Genomic DNA, 20134 nt, shown 5'->3' on the forward strand with positions numbered 1-20134 from the left:
ATTTGCTCTCTCAGGTGGATTTATCATGCATTTTCAAAGAAAAGCAGGGGGAATTTCCCCAACTGATTTGCCAATATTTATATCTCCATCAATTATAGAATTCACAGTGCAGGAGGAGGCCATTCGGCCCATCGCGTCTGCACCAAACACTATCCCACCCAGACTTTATCCCCACATCTCCATGCATTTATCCTAGTTAGTTCCCCTGACAGTAAGGGACAATTTAAAATGGCCAATCCACCTAACCCGCACATCTTTGGAGTGTGGAAGGAAACCGGAAAACCCAGAGGAAACCCTCGCAAACACGGGGAGAATATGCAAACTCCACACAGACAGTGACCCAAGCTGGGAATCAAACCCGGTCCCTGGCACAGTGAGCAAGCAATGCAAACCCTCTGTGCCACCATGCTGCCTCAATATTAATAAAAAGGATCAATAAAAATTTATTCTCTGGTTATTTATATATTACTGTTGGTGTGAGTTTGCTGTGTACAAATTGGGTGCTGTATTTCATACATTCCAACAGTCGAAAGTTTGTCATTGGCTCTGAATTGATTTGGAACATTCTGAGATTGTGAGGAAACTCACTTCCTCTTTCTCTGCATGCTAGATTCCCCTCTGTCTGCAAAAAGTACCTTCATTTTATTTGTAAAGTGAATAGTTCAATTTTTTTTTGTAAACCAGTTGTCTGCAAATGATGGCATCGCAGATCTGGTTGCACGCCAGCCAATTCTGATATTTTTCCAGTGCCATTAGCTGCCGTCTGTTGCTCACCGCAGCAGCTCATTTATCCACTGTTCTGTTAATTGACAATCTATTAGCTGCTGCTTGCCTGCAGTGTGGACTCTGCAGAAGATTTTATTGGGGTCAAGTTACCATGTGACCTTTTCGGTCTTTGTTGGCCATTTACTGTAAGAATTCTAACCCCTTCCTCATCCTTTTCTGAAATATCAATAATGTAAAATCCCTGCAGGTTGTTTCTTGAATTTATTAATTGTTCAGCATTTACAGATCAGCATGCTACATAAAATTAAGGTTAGCTATCTGCTGCATATTGTCATGGTTCTGTCATTCTTGCTTATGCTACTGCACCTGTTAGCCATGTAGCCATCTAACAGCTAATATTGATGCATAAGGACTTTGCAGAAATAAGTTCCCTACTTCTGCGGGGGGTCTTGTCCATCGGGAATGCAAATCAGAGATCTAATCGTGTACTCAAAAATCTTGCAATGATCAAGTTGCTGACAGGTGAGTGGGAACTTGGAAAACTGCCTGTATACTGGAGAGGGTATAGAGACTGCGATTATGGGTGGCATGGTGGCACAGTGGTTAGCACTGCTGCCTCACAGTGCCAAGGACCTGGGTTCAATTCCCGACTTGGGTGACTGTGCATAGTTGACATGTTCTCCCTGTGTCTGTCTAAGTTTCCTCCCTGTTGATGGGAATTTTCTTTTGAGACCGTGTATTGCTAAACATAGTAGCACAGTGTTAGCACTGCTGCCTCACAGCGCCAGGGACCCAGATTCGATTCCTGGCTTGGGTCACTGTCTGTGCGGAGTTTGCACATTCTCCCCATGTCTGCATGGGTTTCCTCCAGGTGCTCCGGTTTCCTTTCACAGTCTGAAAGATGTGCTGGTTAGGTGCATTGACCTGAACAGGCGCTGGAGTATGGCAACTAGGGGAATTTCACAGTAACTTCAGCGCAGTGTTAATGTAAGTCTTATTTTGGCTAATAAATAAACGTTTAAAACTTTAGCTAAACACAAGACTCATGAACTCAGTGTCCTGATTCAAAGATGTTATTGGCAATGCTACTTTACTGACCAATCGATCGAATAGGAGAATGACATAAGTTGGCACAACACTCCACTAGAAGGCTCTGGCAAACCCATTACCACCCTAAAGTACAATGCCTCTATAAAGCCGATTATACTTTTCTTAGGATCTCATTTCCCACCGTTCCGGTGGGTATTATTCAGTAAAAATTAATACAAATCAGTCAATAACCATCCTTGTCACCAACTCCAGCCAATAACAATTTACATCTTGACCTCATGGGATCTTATTTGTCTTTAATTTAGGTGTTACCTCCCTCAGTTACCCAGCAACACATTCATTTTCACGTCACTATAAGCCAGACCCTGAGAAGTTGCTAGTGCCTGGCTGCACCAGTGTTATCAGCCTGACTTTGTATAGCTCCTATTCACTGAGCTGGCCTTGGAAGCCATTTTGTTCCCCGCATCTACTTATAAAAATGTTCACATTCAACAGTGTATTGTTCTACAAAGATATGGTTCCCTCCTGAGTGCCTCATCCCACCAAACCTTGCAAAGTCTTGCTGTGGGCTGAAGTGTTACAAAATACATTCTGAGAAATAAGCTATGTCCATTCGATATTGAAAATACCTGTATAAATGAACAATTCTTGTTGTCTAATCAAACTGCCTTCTAAACTGACAGTCTCTTGTTAATACATTCTTTAGTCTAAGATCACTCACTCCACATCAGTGTTGTGCTAGTGTTTTAAACTCATGATTTTATATGCTTTCATTAGCCTCATTTGGCCCACCTATAAAGATGTGTTGGTTAAGTGCATTGGCTATGCTAAATTCTTTGCTTTGATTTGATTATTGTCACATGTATTAACATACAGTGAAAAGCATTGTTTCTTGTGTGCTATACAGGCAAAACATACCGTTCATAGCGAAGGAAATGAGAGAGTGTAGAATGTAGTGTTACAGTTATTGTTAGGGTGTAGAGAAAGATCAAATTAATGCAAGGTCCACTCAAAAGTCTGATAGCAGCAGGGAAGAAGCTGTTCTTGAGTCAGTTGGTACTTGACCTCAGACTTTTGTACCTCTTTCCTAATGGAAGAAGGTGGAAGAGAGTATATCTGAGGTGCGTGGGGCCCTTGATTATGCTGACTGCTTTGCTGAGGCAGCAGGAAATGTAGACAGAGTCAGTGGATGGGAGGTTGGTTTGCATGATGGATTGGGCAACATTCACAACCTTTTGTAATTCCTTGCAGTCTTGGGCAGAGCAGGAGCCATACCAAGCTGTGATATAACCAGAAAGAATGCTTTCTATGGTGCATCTGTTGATTTGTTGTCACATATATGAGCATACAGTTAAAAGTATTGTTTCTTTTGCGCTGTACAGACAAAGCATACCGTTCATAAGAAGGACTGTTCATTCCTTTTAGTGCAGTGCAGTTCAGTACAGTGTTCAGAACTAAACATAACTTCCAGTTGAGGTATTGTGTTTAGAGTGAGGTATTAAAACAGGGAGCTGCCTGTTCTCTCAGATTTATATGAAAGATCCCACAACGCTATTTTGAAGAAAGCAGCATGGTCAATGCAGACTTGGAGGGCCAATGGGCCTGATCCTGGGCTGTAATTTTCTCTGTTCTAAGAGCATAGGCATTTTCCACAGTGTCCCTGCCGATATTTATCCCTCACCTAACATCGCTAAGACAGATTATCCACTGGTTATTATCACGTTGTTTTGTGTGGGAGATTGCTGTGTGCAAATTGTGGGTGCTGGACATCTGAAATAAAAGCAGAGATCCTGCTGGTCAGATGGTTTCAGTGGAGGGAGAAAGCAAGTTAACTTTGCACAACTGTTCTGCTAAAAGGTCAGCAACCAGAAATGTTAACTCTTGTTTTGGTTTTGACAGATGCTGCCTAATCCGCTGAGAATTCTGAAGGGCCATTCCTGACTTGAAACATTGGCCCTGATTTTACCGGTAAGGCTGCTCAAGGCTCATAATATCGCGCATGAGGCCGTTCTGCAAGCCTTGCTCATCCCGATTTCGGGGTGGCTGTGCCAGTAAAATCAGGGCCATTGGCTCCATTTTCTCTCTTAGCAGATGCTGTCAGACCTGCTGAGTTTTTCCCAACATTTTTTGTTTGTTTCAGGTTCCAATATCACCAGTATTTTGCTTTTATCTGAGTATATTGTATTTACTGCTTTAAGAATTCTGAGGGAGTGGTTAAAAGGCATTTGTGGACCAGCCTGCTTTAAATCAGCGCCAGGTTTAAAAGGAGGCCTGGTGTAGACAGCAGGCAGTGTCTGAGCGGGCAGCGGAGTGAGTGGGAAGCAGAGTGAGCTAATAGGGCTTAATATCAAAAAGGGCTGGAAGGAAAAAAGGCCAGGTGAGTTTGTTTGAAAAAACAAGGAAAAAAAATTTTTTCAAAACTACTACAGCAAGAAACAAGGAAAAAAATTTTTCCCCATAAAAAATTACAGTGAATAACGGAGGGGCATGTGATGTGTGGTTTCTGTATGATGTGGGAACTGGTGGACCCCAGGGTCCTTCCCAGTGACCATGTCTGCAGGAAGTGCAGGTTGCTGGAAGAGCTCCAGCTCAAGGTGGATGAGCTGGCCTCTGAGCTACAGACACTGAGGCTCATCAGGGGGAGAGAGGGTGGCATTGTCAATGGGGTGCAAGTGACATCCACCCCCCCTAGACTGGCTAAATCGAAGGGTCAGGGACAAAAGGGGGCTGCTGGGAGGAGGAAGGGGGGTGAGGAGAGAAGGCCTCAGCCTCTTAATCTGCATAACAGGTTTGAGGTTCTTGCTTCCACTCTGGAAGAGGACGAGGCAGGTGAGGTTGGTGAGCAAACTGCACACGGTACAGTGATGCAGCAGGACATAGGCAAAGAGAAGGGGAAAAGGAACGTAGTAGTGATTGGGGATAGTGGGGTGAAGGGTATTGACACTGTCCTTTGTCACAATGACAAAGTGCACAGAAGGGTGTGTTGTCTGCCTGGTGCTCGGGTACGGGATGTCGCAGCTGGGCTGCAGAGGAATCTGGAGTGGGAGGGTGAGAACCCGGTCGTTGTAGTACATGTGGGTGCCGGCGACATAGGCAAAGTGCGGACTGAGGATCTGGGGAGGGAGTATGAGAAGCTGGGAATGGAATTAAAAAGTAGAACCGACAAGGTGGTCGTCTCTGGGCTACTGCCTGAACCGAGTGCAGACGGGCGTAGGGTTGACAGGATAAAGGAAGTGAATGGGTGGCTCAGGGATTGGTGTGGGAGGAATGGGTTCGAATTTATGGGGCATTGGCATCAGTATTGGGGTAGGTGGGACTTGTTCGGGCGGGATGGGGTTGGTCCGAACCGTGCTGGGACCAGAGTGCTGGCGAATCGAGTAAAGAGGACTGTAGACAGGGCTTTAAACTAATTGGGGGGGGAAGGGTGCGAGGGTAGGTGACGTTACGAGGTCTAAAGTTAAGGAGAGGGTACAGGTAAGGGAAGAGGCCGAGGATGTCCCAATTGGTGGCGTTATGGCAAATAGGGTCCAGGTGAAGGCTGGGATGAAAGCGCTTTATCTGAATGCACGAAGCATTCGGAATAAAGTGGATGAGCTGGTGGCGCAGATCGACACAAATGGATACGATCTGGTGGCCATTACAGAGACGTGGCTGCAAGGTGACAGGGACTGGGAGATGAATGTACAGGGCTATCAAGTGTTTAGGAAGGATAGGCAGGAGGAAAGAAGGGGTGGCGTAGCTCTGCTGATTAAGGATAGTATCAAGGTGGTAGCAAGGGATGATATCGGAGCCAAAGAGCAGAAAGTGGAATCGTTGTGGGTGGAGATTAGGAACAGCAAAGGGAGGAAGACGCTGGTGGGTGTCGTCTATAGGCCCCCGAATAATGATCTGGAGGTGGGGCGGGCTGTTAACGTGCAAATAAGTGCGGCGTGCAGGATTGGGACGGCAGTAGTTATGGGGGATTTCAATCTGCATATTGATTGGTCGACCCATGTTGGACGAGGTGGGCTCGAGGAGGAGTTCTTGGAATGCTGCCGGGATAATTTCCTTGAACAGTGTGTGTTGGAGCCGACGAGGGAGCGAGCTATCTTGGATCTGGTGCTATGTAATGAGGCGGGTAGAATTAGGGACCTTGCGGTGAAGGATCCTCTTGGAGAGAGTGATCATTGTATGGTGGAGTTTCTGTTGCAGATGGAGGAGGAGAAAGTGGGTTCCCGGACACGCGTCTTTTGTTTGAATAGAGGGGAGTATGGTAGGATGAGAGAAGAATTGGCGAATGTGGACTGAGGGAGCGCGTTGGAAGGTAGGTCTGCTGAGGAGCAGTGGAGGATCTTTAAGGAGATCTTTCTTGGTGCTCAGCAGAAATTTATTCCGATGGTCAAAAAGGACCGTAGGAGGAGAGGTAATAAGCCGTGGATAACGAAGGAGGTGAAGCAAAGTGTTAAATTAAAAGCGGAGGAATTTAGAGTAGCTAAGAGTAGTGGGCGAGAAGAGGATTGGGAAAGGTTTAAATGTCAACAAAGATTGACAAAGAAGTTGATAAAGGAGGGTAGGAGAAGCTATGAAGCTGGGCTAGCACTTAATATAAAAAAGGATAGCAAGAGTTTTTATAAATATATAAAAAGGAAGAGGCTGGCTAGGGTGAACATTGGTCCTTTAGAGGATGAGAAAGGGGACCTAGTGGTAGGGGATGGGGATATGGCTAAGGTCTTGAATAACTTTTTTGTTTCTGTCTTCACGGAGGAGGACGTGAATAATTTGCCGGGTGTTAGCGATGGAAAGGTGGTAGGACTGGAGGGTCTTAATGACATTACTGTTACTAGAGAGGTGGTGCTCGACAGACTGGAGGGGCTGATTGTGGACAAGTCCCCAGGACCGGATGGAATGCGCCTGAGGGTTCTGAAAGAAATGGCGGAGGTTATAGTGGATGCCTTGGTGGTTATTTTCCAGACGTCGCTGGATTCCGGGGAAGTGCCGGAAGATTGGAAAACGGCTAATGTTACGCTGTTGTTTAAGAAGGGTGCCAGGCAAAAGGCGGGGAATTATAGGCCGGTTAGTTTAACGTCTGTGGTAGGTAAAATGTTAGAATCCGTCATTAAGGAGGAAATTGCGAGGCATCTTGAAGGGAATTGCTTGATAAGGCAGACGCAACACGGTTTCATTAAAGGGAAGTCGTGTCTGACAAATTTACTGGAGTTCTATGAGGATGTGTCTAGGGCAGTGGATAGAGGAGAGCCGGTGGATGTGGTCTTTCTGGATTTTCAGAAGGCGTTTGACAAGGTACCTCAAAAGAGGTTATTGCAGAAGGTCAGGGGACATGGAGTTGGGGGTAGGGTGTTAGCGTGGATAGAGGATTGGTTGTCAAATAGGAGGCAGAGAGTGGGGGTCAATGGGTGCTATTCGGATTGGCGGTTGGTGACTAGTGGGGTGCCCCAGGGGTCGGTACTGGGGCCTCAGCTATTTACCATTTATATAGATGATCTGGAGGAGGGAACCGAGTGTAGGGTGTCGAAATTTGTTGATGACACCAAGATTGGGGGAAAGGCAAATTGTGCAGAGGGTGTGGAGAGTCTGCAGAAGGATCTAGATAGGCTGGGCGAATGGGCCAGGAAATGGCAAATGGAATTTAATGTTGGCAAGTGTGAGGTGGTCCACTTTGGTAGGAAGAATGGTGGGAAGGACTATTACTTACGTGGTGAAAAACTGCAGCAGGCAACGGTGCCGAGGGACCTCGGGGTCCTTGTGCATGAGTCGCAAAAACCCAGCTTGCAGGTGCAGCAGGTGGTCAGGAAGACGAATGGGATGCTGGCCTTCATAGCGAGGGGGATTGAATATAAAAGTAGGGAGGTCTTGCTGCAGCTGTATAGGGCATTGGTGAGGCCGCAGCTGGAGTACTGTGTGCAGTTTTGGGCGCCGCACCTGCGCAAGGATATTTTGGCCTTGGAGGGAGTGCAGAGGAGGTTTACTAGGCTGATACCGGAGTTGAGGGGGTTGAGCTATGAGGAGAGGCTGAATAAACTAGGCTTGTACTCGTTAGAGTTGAGAAGAATGAGGGGAGATCTCATTGAGACGTATAAGATGATGAATGGGATGGATAGGATAGAGGTGGAGAGACTCTTCCCGCTCAAAAAAGACAGTAGGACTAGGGGGCACAGCCTCAAGATAAAGGGGAGGCGGTTTAGAACGGAGTTGAGGAGGAACTTCTTCACTCAAAGGGTGGTGAATCTCTGGAATTCTCTGCCCGTTGAAGTGGTGGAGGCTGCCTCGCTAAATATTTTTAAGAAGCGGGTTGATGGGTTCTTGATAAGAGAGGGGATTAAGGGTTATGGGGAGAGGGCGGGAAAGTGAAACTGAGCCACGACAGATCAGCCATGATCTTATTGAATGGCGGGGCAGGCTCGAAGGGCTAGATGGCCTACTCCTGCTCCTATTTCTTATGTTCTTACGTTCTTATTTCTGGGATTTGTTTGTTACACAACAGCAGTGACTACATTATCAAAGGTGCTACAGAAATGCAATCCTTCTTTTAGTTGCAACTGGAACTTAGGAAAAGTTCATTATTCAAGCAGAACTGGAATGGTCTATTGTGATTGAAATCAAAGTCAAATTCCGTATTGCTCCCACATAATAATGGCTTAAGGGATGGAACAAAAACCCACATATGCTATAAATGACTTTGTAGTCCCCCTTTAAAATGAGGTTAATACCAGCTGCAGTCAGAATTATGCCCCCCAGCCTTCCTCAGTACAAATGCTGCCAAGCATTGTGGGTTATCTCTGAGGCTTGAGGGAGGAGTTGAGCTGCATCCAAACAAGCCTACATTGCATGGAATTTTGCAATCATGGATACATGCAACATTTGCTGTTGAATATGTAATTTTAAAAAATCAACAAACCCTGGCAACTGTTCAACTTTAAATCAGTTAGGTCTGTTCAAAAGCTTGGGAGCTGATTGAGAGTTGAGTCAGGTCAAGCTGGAAACTTAAGAGGAAATCGGGCATGACTGGCTAGCTCCTGTGGTTAGAAAAAGATTACAAGTAAAGAATAACAAGCATTGAGAAGGTTACCTACAAAATAATAGCGTAATATTTGGGGTTTATAGTTTTCATTTGAGTGGGTTAGTATAACTGTTCTATAACAATGTTATCTATTTACTTATTCATTTTTGTTCCACATATTCACATTTTTCTTAAATTAAAAGCTAAAACGAGATCTCACTTTGTGCACCATTTTTGGAAGGTGTGAAAGAGCAGTCTACAGAAAGGTTTTCTGTTTGTTATCTTGGGCAGGTTACCAAAACTTTCCATCAGGAGCTGGGAATTCAGCTATGAGAGTAGATGCAGTAGCCATCACAGTGTACAAAGGAGAGAAAGACTGCTCAAAAACTAGCATTCATGCAGGGAAAAAAGCAGAACCAGAAAAATGTTGTTGTACTCGACATTTTCCTCTCAAAGTAAGGTCCACTCAGTAGTTTTTAATGATTGAGCTCCTTTGAATTTGTTGAAATATTTTGGATTGAGCTGGTTGCAAATTCGCATGCCCAGACATGGTACCTTGGAACTGAACTAATCCTCCTTGATTGCAGATGGAGCTTTGCTGTGCCAAGATGTGTCTAGGGTTCAACTCCAGGATTCAACTAATGTTGACCAATCACCTTGGCTCTTAGTAGAATTTGAAGAGGTTAGGGCAGCACAGTGGTTAGCACTGCTGCCCACAGCACCAGGGGCCTGGATTTGAATTCTGATTGGGTCACTGTCTGTATGGAGTCTTCATGTTTTCCCTATGTCTGCCTGGGTTTTCTTCAGGTGCTCCGGTTTCCCTCTGTGTGAAAGGATGCTGGTTAGGGTGCATTGGCCATGCTAAATTCTCCCTCAGTGTACCCGAACAGGCACTAGAGTGTGGCGACTAGGGGATTTTCACAGTAACTTCATTGCAGAGTTAATGTAAGCTTACTTGTGACTAATAAATAAACCTTAAACAAAAACAAAGTGCTGGAAATGCTCAGCCAGTCAGTCAGCATCTATGGAGAAAAACAGGGCTAATGTGTTAGATTAATGGCCTTTCATTAGAGCTAGGGATAGTCTTTTTACTTAGCACCATGTAACACTTCAAATCAAAGCCCCATCAGACAAATAGCAGGAAGCAGACCTGTGCTGTTAGTAACAGAATTCCATAGAATTCCCTATAGTGCAGAAGGAAGCCATTTGGCCTTTCGGGTCTGCACCATCCACAGTTCCTCCCAGCCCTTATCCCCATAGCCCCACGTATTTATTCTGCTAGTCCCCCAACAAACAATGAGAATGGACACTGCTGTTACACTGTGACCTCAATATTTGTCCTCACAGTGTGTGTGTACATGTGAATGTTAACTTCTTTTGTGCGCCTTTTGATCACGGAGGTATACTGCACAGAAAAAGACCCTTTGGCCCATCGCATCTGCACCAGTCAAAGATAAACAAGGGAAATTAGAACTATTCTAATTTCCCTTGTATGCCTGGGCATCGCAAGTGCACATCTAAATATTTCTTAAATGGTATACGGTCTCTGCCTCCACACCCTTTCAGGCAGAGAGTTCCAGACTTCTACCATCCTTTGAGGTGTGAGTTTTTCCTCACATCCACTCTAAACCTCCTGCCCTTTACGTTAAATCTCTGCCTCCTGGTCGTTGATCCCTCCACCAAGGGGAAAAGTTTCTTCCTGTCCATCTACGTCCCTCATAATTTTATACATCTCAATCATGTCCCCCCCCTCAGTCTCCTCTGCTCCAAGGAAAACAGCCCCAGTCTATTCAATCTTTATAAGTCTTTATAACTAAAACTCTCCAGCCCTGGCAACATCCTGGTAAATCTCCTCTGCGCCCTTTCCGGTGCTATCACATCCCTCCTATAATGTGAATTCACGAATTGCACACAACACTGTAGCTGCGGCCTAACCAACATTTTATACAGTTCCAGCATAACCTCCCTGCTCTTAAACTCTCTGCCTCAGCTAATAAAGGCAAGTATATGTATGTCTTCTTAACCACTTTATCCACCTGTCCTGTAACATCAAGGGACCGGTATACATGCGCACCAAGGTCCCTCTGATTCATGGTATGTCCTAGGGTCCTGCCGTTCATTATGTATTCCCTTGCCTTGTTTGTCCTGTCCAAGTGCATCACCTCATGCTTACCCTGATTGAATTCCATTTGCCACTGATCAGCCCCTCTATATCCTCCAGCAATCTCATCCTGGTGAAATGGTAAGATGTAAAGCAGAATTTCAGAGTTGGAGTACAGTTGGTCAGTTTGATGAATTCCAGCACTGTGGAAACACCAGTAACATTGAGAGAGGGTGCTACCATCACGGTCAGCTTGACCAATCATAATAACCACTCTAGCAGGAGAAAGCAGGTGGATCCAATAACTAGTAGTATCAATAGGGCATGTCATGGCAATGGGCAAGCAACATCCAGTCACATTCTGGATAGAGGTGGTTTCAGATCTGGAGATTTTCATTGTGTGGTTAACATGGTTGCTGGATAAGTAACTGCACTAAGATATGTGATACCTGATAAATGCATGTCTGAATTCCAAATTTTTTGAAGGAAGAAAACTGCAGAGTTTCATACTGAATGGTTATGGATACTTGTTATATAAATATACACCTGCAAAGTGCATTTACCTATATTGTGTGGAAGGGATTTCCTACTAAATTTAGTACATACAGCTGCTAAAACAGTGTTGCCATTGTCCCCACCTCTGCCTGAACAACCACTTCTATTAGACGGTACTGAGGTAAATACAGGCAACCCAGCACGTACTTTGCCCTATAGTCTCTCTCCTGGACCTGATAGGGAAAACTAAATGTGTTACTTACTAGCTTGGAAATCTGTCCATTTCTGCCCACCTGGTTCAGATCCTGCCCACAGCAGTTTGGTACCACTTTGGTTTATTCCCAAACGTTTTTAGAGGATGAAGGTTCTGTGTTATCCAGTTTCCATTGATTTAATCTCTGGAACTGCCTGAGAAGAGTTGAATTCTCAGAAGAAAATCTAGCACCCATCCCCTGCCCCCTACGTTTTAAATGCTGGTCAATCGTACTGAACAGAACTTTAGCAATTTAGTTTTGACCAACCCCCACAAACTGTAGCAAGTAGGAATTAAAACAAATCTATTCCTCAAAGCTTTTTTTGTGGACTTGTGTCTACTTAAGGTTTTCTAGCTTCTCTCACTTGAGCTATTTTGAATTCTCATCCGGTTGCAAAATCGCCAAGACATGCATAAAATTGTTTTCCTCACGGAGCTCGTTTAGATGCTTAGACGTGCTGCTAGCTTTGTGCACAGTGCCAAGAATGAATTGCCACAACAGTTGTGTTCTCTGAGGAGCAATCAGAGTCCTGTCTTTTAAGCTTATTCTTTATGCAAGTGCGCATCAGCTACCTCAAGTGTTGGAATCAATTCAGCGAGAAGACAGAACATTTCCAGACATTCTGTGGTGTGAAAATTGCACCAAGAGCATGATTCTAACACCCTATGATTGACAAATGCACAAGTTTATTTATATTACATTACATCGAATTCACAGCACAGAAACAGGTCATTGGTCCCAACATACACCTATCTGAGTGCCTACACTTCACACAAGCCACCTCAATTAACATTAACATTATTTTGGTTCCTTTCTCCCCCAAGTGTTTATCCAGTTTTCTTTTATCTATGTTATTCACCTCAAGGGTAGCTAGTTCCACCTTCTCATCGGTCTCTGGGTAAATAGGTTTCTCCTGAATTCAGGCTGATCTTCCTCATCCACTCCCGCACTCTATTCCCTATCTCTTGATGCCCTTAGTGTTCAATAATCTGTCAGCCTCAGTCTTAAACATACACAACTTCACAGCATCCACAACCTTCTGCATAGAAAATTGCAAATCTTCACAACCCACTGAGGGAAGAAATTTCTCCTCATCTCAGTCCTAAATGGCCGACCTCTTAAACTGAGATTTAGTTTCATACTCTCCACCTGCAAGAGGCAGCCTGATCAACACTTGTATTTATCACAAACAGATAAACAAAGCTGGTTTCACTTGATTTTCAACTTTTGTCAGGAATTTCTAACATGCACAATATTGCAACAGCAAAGCAACTGACCTTTATAAAGTGGCTTTAACGCAGTGAAATGTCCCTGGGTTCTTTGTAGAATTGACAATCAAACTAAATCTGACACAGAGCATATTAGCACAGGTAACCAGAAGCTTAGTCAAAGAAGTTTTAAGGAGCATCTTAAATGGGAGAGAGAAAGATAGATAGATCGAGAGAGACAGACAGACAGAGAGATGAATGGAAGGAATTCCAGAGTTTAGGGCCCAGGCAGCATATCAAAGATTGGGTATCAATAATCATTAAGGTACTGGAAACAGGAATATTGGGTATGGTTGGTTTTATCTGGCAGCTTTAGGATACTGAGTTTAAATGTCCCAGCTGCCTATCTCTGGCAGGAAGTCAGGAAAGGGCTTTTGTCACATGAAGTAGAGTATCAAATCTAAATATTCTCACAAGAGTCCAGATTTTCTGGTAACTGAACTCTTAATGTCACACATTAGAGGCATCCACCTCATTCCAATAAAACCACTGGATTTGCACCTAATGAATTATTCTTTATGAGTTCCTCTTCTTGCAGGGATTCACACAATTGGAGGTGGAATTGCTTAACCCACCATTAAAGGGACAACAGTGACTTAAAGTGCATTTTGCATTCAATGGCAGCAAACATTCATTGGGCATGAAACAGAGTAATGTGCAAGGCCATAACATGGCTTTCCAGACCAGCACCTGACCTTGTGGATGTAGCAGGAGCAGGAAGTGAGCAACAGAAAAGTGGCCCCATATAGCATTCCAGGGTAACATTTCCTCAGAAAAGCCCTGTAGTGGGCCTGATGGAGATCGTTGCAGGAGAAAACACCTGGGCACTATCCAGAAAGGTCTGGAAAGAAGGAGATCTTGGGCAGGATTCTCCGGCTGATCATGCTGGTGGGATTCTCTGGTCTTGCTGCAGTGAAAGGAAATTTGGCTGAGTGCCAAATTCTCTGTCTTACATAAGAATGTAAGAAATAGGAGCAGGAGTAGGCCATCTAGCCCTTTGAGCCTGCCCCGCCATTCAATAAGATGATGGCTGATCTGAAGTGGCTCAGTTCCACTTTCTCCCCATAACCCTTAATCCCCTTGCCTACCAAAAACCTATGTACCCACGTCTTAAATATATTTAGCGAGGTAGCCTCCACCACTTCAGCGGGCAGAGAATTCCAGAGATTCACCACCCTTTGAGTGAAGAAGTTCCTCCTCAACTCTGTTCTAAACTGAACCCCCCCCCCCTTATCTTGAGGCTGTACCCTCTAGTCCTGCTGTCCTTTCTGAGCGGGAAGAACCTCTCCACCTCTACCCTATCCATCCCTTTCATCATCTTATACGACTCAATGAGATCCCCCCTCATCCTTCTAAACTCTAACGAGTACAAGCCCAGTCTATTCAGCCTCTCCTCATAGCTCAACCCCCTCAACTCCGGTATCAGTGAACCTCCTCTGCGCTCCCTCCAAGGCCAAAATATCCTTGCGCAAGTGCGGCAACCAAAACTGCACACAGTGCTCCAGCTGCGGCCTCACCAATGCCCTGTACAGTTGCAGCAAGACCTCCCTACTTTTATATTCAATCCCCCTCGCTATGAAGGCCAGCATCCCATTTACCTTCCTGACCACCTGCTACACCTGTAGGCTGCGTTTTTGCGACTCATGCACAAGAACCCCCAGGTCCCTCTGCACCGTAGCAGTACATCTGAAGTGTAGTCGTTGGTGAAATGTAGGAAATGTGGTTGTCACTCTGTGCACCGCTGGCTCCACCAACAAATGTGATCAGATAATCTGTTGTTCAGGTTGTTGGCTGCTGGGAATGGTTGACCAGGACACCGAGGAGAACTGCCCTGTTCTCCTTTGAAAAGGTACCGCAGAATCTTTACACCCACTGATGAGATGATACCAGGCTTAAGATTCAGTCAAAAGATGATATCCCTGACAGTGCAGCACTCCCTCAGTACAGTACTGGGAGTCTCAGCTTAGTGGCCATTTCTCTGGAGTAGATGGGTATGGCATACAAACTACAGAATGTTTCTTACCATTCCCGTAAGAGACATTCAAATTAAAGGGCTTTTTTTTTAGAAAGTGCACACTCTGGTATTTCCAGGTGCATCTAATTAGTACCCTGTAGCCACTAACGTCAGTATTGAAGAAGCAAAGTAGATAAATATGTCATGACCCCCTGAATAGCTCCCTAATTAGGGAGGTTGCTGTCTTCTACCAGAGCTGCAGATGTCAGTGCAGATGAAAAAGTAATAAATAATTGGAACTATCATTTTGCAAATTGAATTAAAATCTGGTAAATCTGGTTAGGACATCCTGTGTAGCTGATTGATGAATCGAAAATGATCCGCAGTAGTGAGTTGAGGAGGATTTTCTGTGTGATAGTTTATTATTTAAGATCAAATATTGTTTGTGTCATTACGAAAACAAAAATCGAAATCGATATAAATGACCTTGAGGCTGTCGGATCATAAAAACACAACCTGTTCAATCCCGTCAACTCATACTGCTATAAGGTAGAGTAGCATAGTGGCTAAGTTACTGGGTTAGTAATCCAGAGGCATTGATATGATGATGAGTTCAAATCCCACTGCTGCAGCTGGAGAATTTAAATTCAGTTTGTAAATAAATCAAGCATAAACACAGACTCTCAGTAATGGTGACTATGAAACTGCTGGATTAGCGTAAAAATTGGTCTGGTTCACTAACATCTTTGGGGAAGGAAATCTGCCACTCTTACACAGTCTGTATGTGACTCCAGACTCACTGTGATGTGGTTGATTCTTAAATGCTCCTCTGGAGTGGCCCAGCAATTTCAAAAGTCTGGATTTGCTTATAAAATGGGGAGATAGTGGTATTGTGATAATGTCACTAAGCTGATAATCCAGTGGCACAAGTTAATGCCCTGGGGCAATGGTTTCAAATCCCACATGACAATTGGTGGAAATTAAAATTCAATTAATAAAATTGGGCAGCACAGTGGCACATTGGTTAGCACTGCTGCCTCACAGTGCCAGGAACCCAGATTCAATTCCCGACTTGGGTCATTGTGCAAACACAAACAAACATTCTCCCCGTGTCTACATGGATTTCTTCTGGGTTCTTTGGTTTCCCCCCCACAGTTCAAAGGTGTGCAGATTGGCCATGCTAAATTGCCCCTTAATGTCAAGAGGACTAGCTAGGGTAAATGCATGAGGTTATGGGGATAGGGCCTGAGTGGAACTGTGGTCTGTGCAGACTTGATGGGCCGAATGGCCTCCTTCTGCACTGTAGGATCCTACGATTCTATGAAAATCTTGAATTGAAAGCATGATCTCCATAATGGTGACCATGAAACTATCAATGACTGTCATAAGAACCCATCTGGTTCACTAATGCCCTTTAGGGAAGGAAATTGGTCACCCTTACCTGGTCTGGCCTACATGTGACTCCAGAGCCACAGCAATGAGACTGTCTCTTAACTGTCCTCAGAAGTGGCCTGGTTCAGTTCAAGGGCATTTGGGGACCAGCAACAAGTGCTGGCCATTCCAGAGATACCCACATCCCATGAAAGAATAAAGGGGAAAAAAAAGCTTTAGAAAGTCCCCACAGTCATGAAAGGCCTGTATAAATGCAAATCTTTGTTTTTTGTTTGTAACAACTGCTGCTACATAGACTGCAGTTAGTTCTGAAAGAACACACCTTCTCGCCTCCACACATAGGGATGAGCCAGCCCTGCCAGTGATGTCCCTATCCTGAGAATGTGTTGTTTTAAATGGATGGATTTCTTGACTGCCAACTAATGTGCAGTTTCAGTCAGCAGTTAGGAAAGCAAATGCAATGTTAGCATTCATGTAGAGAGAGCTAGAATACAAAAGCAGGAATGTACTTCTGAGGCTGTATAAGGCTCTGGTCAGACCCCATTTGAAGTATTGTGAGCTGTTTTGGGCTCTGTATTTGAGGAAGGACGTGCTGGCCTTGGAAAGGGTTCAGAGGAGGTGCTCAAGAATGATCCCTGGAATGAAGGACTGGTCATATGAGGAATGGTTGGGGGCTCTGGGTCTGAACTCGTTGGAGTTTAGAAGGATCAGGGTGGATCTTACTGAAATTTACAGGATACTGCGAAGCCTGGATAAAGTGGATGTGGAGAGGATGTTTCCACTATAGAAAAACTAGAACCTCAGGGCACAACCTCAGGCTGAAAGGACGATCCTTTGAAACAGAAAAGAGGAGGAATTTTGTCAGCCAGAGTGTGGTGAATCTGTGGAATTCTTTGCTGCAGAAAACTGTGGAGGCCAGATCACTGAGTGTCTTTAAGACAGAGATAGAAAGGTTCTTGATCAATAAGAGGATCAGGGGTTATGGGGAAAAGGCAGGAAATTGATTGAATGGCGGAGTGGCCTAATTCTGCTCCAAGTCTTATGGTCTTATGGATGACCAAGCTAAAGATGCTGAGGCTCACTAAAATGCTCAGAGCATCAGCCCCTGTAACTGCATAGCAACGGTTTACTTAATCCAAAATTTAAACAGAAAGAGAAGTCGAGTAAAACAATTAATAACTAAAAAGCAATAGGGCAAAAACAAATTAGCTAATGTTCGGAAGATAAAACAGATCATATAGGTCCTGAGATCATCTAGATTCAGCTGGCTGAATGTAGATATCTACTTACTTTTAACCCTCGGATTGTATTAATCCTGTTATCCTGGGGATAGTTACATTAAATAGGTTAGTTAATTCATTTCTCTCGTCACAAAATGGTTGGAAGCTATTAAAATGAATATTTTTTAAGTGATATCAAACTGCCATGTATTTTGTAAACCATGTCTGGGCAGCAACTAAGAAAATAGGAAACAGGGTGTTCTTTGCAATTGATACAATTAGTAGTCAAAGTGCTGTGAGCCAGGCAGCAGTTTAGGCACAGATGAGGTATTGAACAAGCAGTAGTAGCAAGACAGAGAGAGAGAAAGAGAGAGAGAAAGAGAGGGGCGGGGGGGGGGGGGGGGAACCATCCCCAGACACCAGTTCAGCCAGAGATTAGGGGCTGAAGGCATCAGAGCAGCAGTGGGAATGGACAGTAAAAAAAATTAATAGTATCCTACAATTTTGTGACACTATGACAAGCTATGGCTCAGAGGATAGCACTTATCATAGAATGGCTGCAGCGCAAGGGGGAGCCAGTTAGTCCATCATGTCTGTGATGCCTCCTTGCAAGGGTAATTTTACCCGGTTTCATTCCCTGCTTTGTCTCCGGAGCCTTAAAAATTTTACCTCAGCAGATAATGATTGATTTCCCTTTCAAATCCCACGACTGAATCTGCCTCCACCATGCTTTTGGACATTCCAGATGCTCAACACTCGCTGTGTGAATCTGTTTCCGCCATACTCTCAGTCAGTGAATTTCAGATCCTAACCCCTCGCTGTGTGAATCTGTCTCAACCTCACTCTTAGACAGTGCATTCCAGATCATTCCAGTTTCACCAATGTACCATGCCTTGGGACATCCTTTCCTGCACCGTTTCAGGTAGACAACATTGGCTGACGCCCAAGAGTGTGTACCATTTACCTGGTGGATGGTGTTCTTGTGTGAGATGATGGCATCTGTGTCGATGATCCAGCAAATCTTGCAGAGGTTGCTGTGGCAAGGTTGTGTGGTGTGGTGGTCACTGTTCTCCTGAAGGCTGGGTGGTTTGCTGTGGACAATGGTCTGTTTGAAGGCAAGAAGTGGGGGTCTGGGGATGGCCTTGGCGAGATGCGAGTCTTCATCAATGACATGTTAAAGGTTCCGGAGAAGATGTGGTAGCTTCTCTACTCCGGGGAAGTACTGGATGACGAAGGATAATCTGTCCACCATGTTCTGTGTTTGTCTTCTGAAGAAGTCGGTGCGTTTTTTTGCTGTGGCACGTCAGAACTGTTGATCAATGAGTCGAGCGCCATATCCTGTGCTTATGAGGATGTCTTTCAGCATCTGTAGGTGTCTGTTGCAATCCTCCTCATCTGAGCAGATCTTGTGTATATGGAGAGCTTGTCCCTAGGCGATGGCTTCTTTAACGTGTTTAGGGTGGAAGCTGGAGAAGTGGAGCATTGTGAAGTTATCTGTGGGCTTGCGGTACAGTGAAGTGCTGAGGTGGCCGTCCTTGAAGGAGATGCACGTGTCCAAGAATGCAACCGATTCTGAGTCCATGGTGAATTTGATGGTGGACAGCAACCTCTGTAAAACATGCTGGACCACTGACACGGATGTCATCATCTCATGTGAGAACATCATCCACCAGGTACACCGTGCATACTTTTGCGACTCGGCCAACATTGTCTACCTGATACGCTGCAGGAAAGGATGTGCCAAGGCATGGTACACTGGGTAGACCATGCAGACGCTATGACAATGGATGAATGAACACCACTCAACAATCACCAGACAGGAGTGTTCTCTTCCTGTCAGGGAACACTTCAAAGTAAAAAGTCTGACAACACCAGGTTTTAGTCCAACCAATTTATTTGATAGTAAACTCACAAGCTTTCAAGGGAACACTTCAGCAGTCACAGGCCTCTGATTTTTGGGTAAGCCTTCTCTAAGGCGGCCTTCATGACATACGACAACGCAGTCGCTGAGCAGAAACCGATAGCCAAGTTCTGCACACATGGGGACAGCCTCAATCGAGATCTTGGGTTCATATCACACTATCTGTAACCCCCATGACTTGACTGGGCTTGCAAAATCTCACTAACTGTCCTGACTGGAGACAATTCACATCTCTTTAACCTGTGCTTAACCCTCTCTCCATTCACATTGTCTGTACCTTTAAGATTTGATTACCTCTTCAGAGTCGCATTCCACTCATTATCTTGTAAATTGAGTTTGTGTCTATATATGCCCTGTTTGTGAACACAACTCCTCACTCACTTGCAGAAGTGACATTCCAAAAGCTTGTGCTACCAAATAAACCTGTTGCACTTTAACTTGGTGGCATGAAACTTCTTATGGAAATAGGCAGAGGAAAGGGGCTGGGTGAAATGTCCTGTCAGAGAATCAGTATAGATATGATGAGCTGAACTGTAGAGATTCAATGATCACCTCAGTACTCAGGCCTGACCTGCAGGGTTGTGTCTCACCTACTAAGAGCATACATGCAGCTTCCAAAGAACAGCCACGTCCCCAGGACACTGAGGTACGGTTCCAACACCGGCCACGCCCCCTGGACGTTGAGGGGGGGTTTCCAGCGCTGGCCCCGCCCATGCCCACTTGGGGGGGCCGCCCACGCCGCGATGACGCGTTTCC

General features: G+C 44.8%; 1 protein-coding gene across 2 annotated transcripts in view; it reads right to left on the reverse strand.

Moving 5' to 3' along the window:
* pomgnt2 (protein O-linked mannose N-acetylglucosaminyltransferase 2 (beta 1,4-)) overlaps positions 1-20043 on the reverse strand; it is a 108499-nt gene extending 88456 nt beyond the window's left edge. The window contains exon 1 of one of the 2 annotated variants that reach the window (XM_080193955.1): positions 18127-20043. The gene's annotated coding sequence lies outside the window, so the exon portion shown is untranslated. Of the gene's footprint in view, positions 1-8671; positions 8771-18126 lie in introns of those variants that run through there. The other variant, XM_080193954.1, reaches the window with a different exon arrangement.
* Positions 20044-20134: the final 91 nt, after the last annotated feature.

Source organism: Carcharhinus amblyrhynchos, chromosome 8, assembly GCF_965287045.1.
Source record: "Carcharhinus amblyrhynchos chromosome 8, sCarAmb.v2.hapA, whole genome shotgun sequence".
Lineage (NCBI taxonomy): Eukaryota > Metazoa > Chordata > Chondrichthyes > Carcharhiniformes > Carcharhinidae > Carcharhinus > Carcharhinus amblyrhynchos.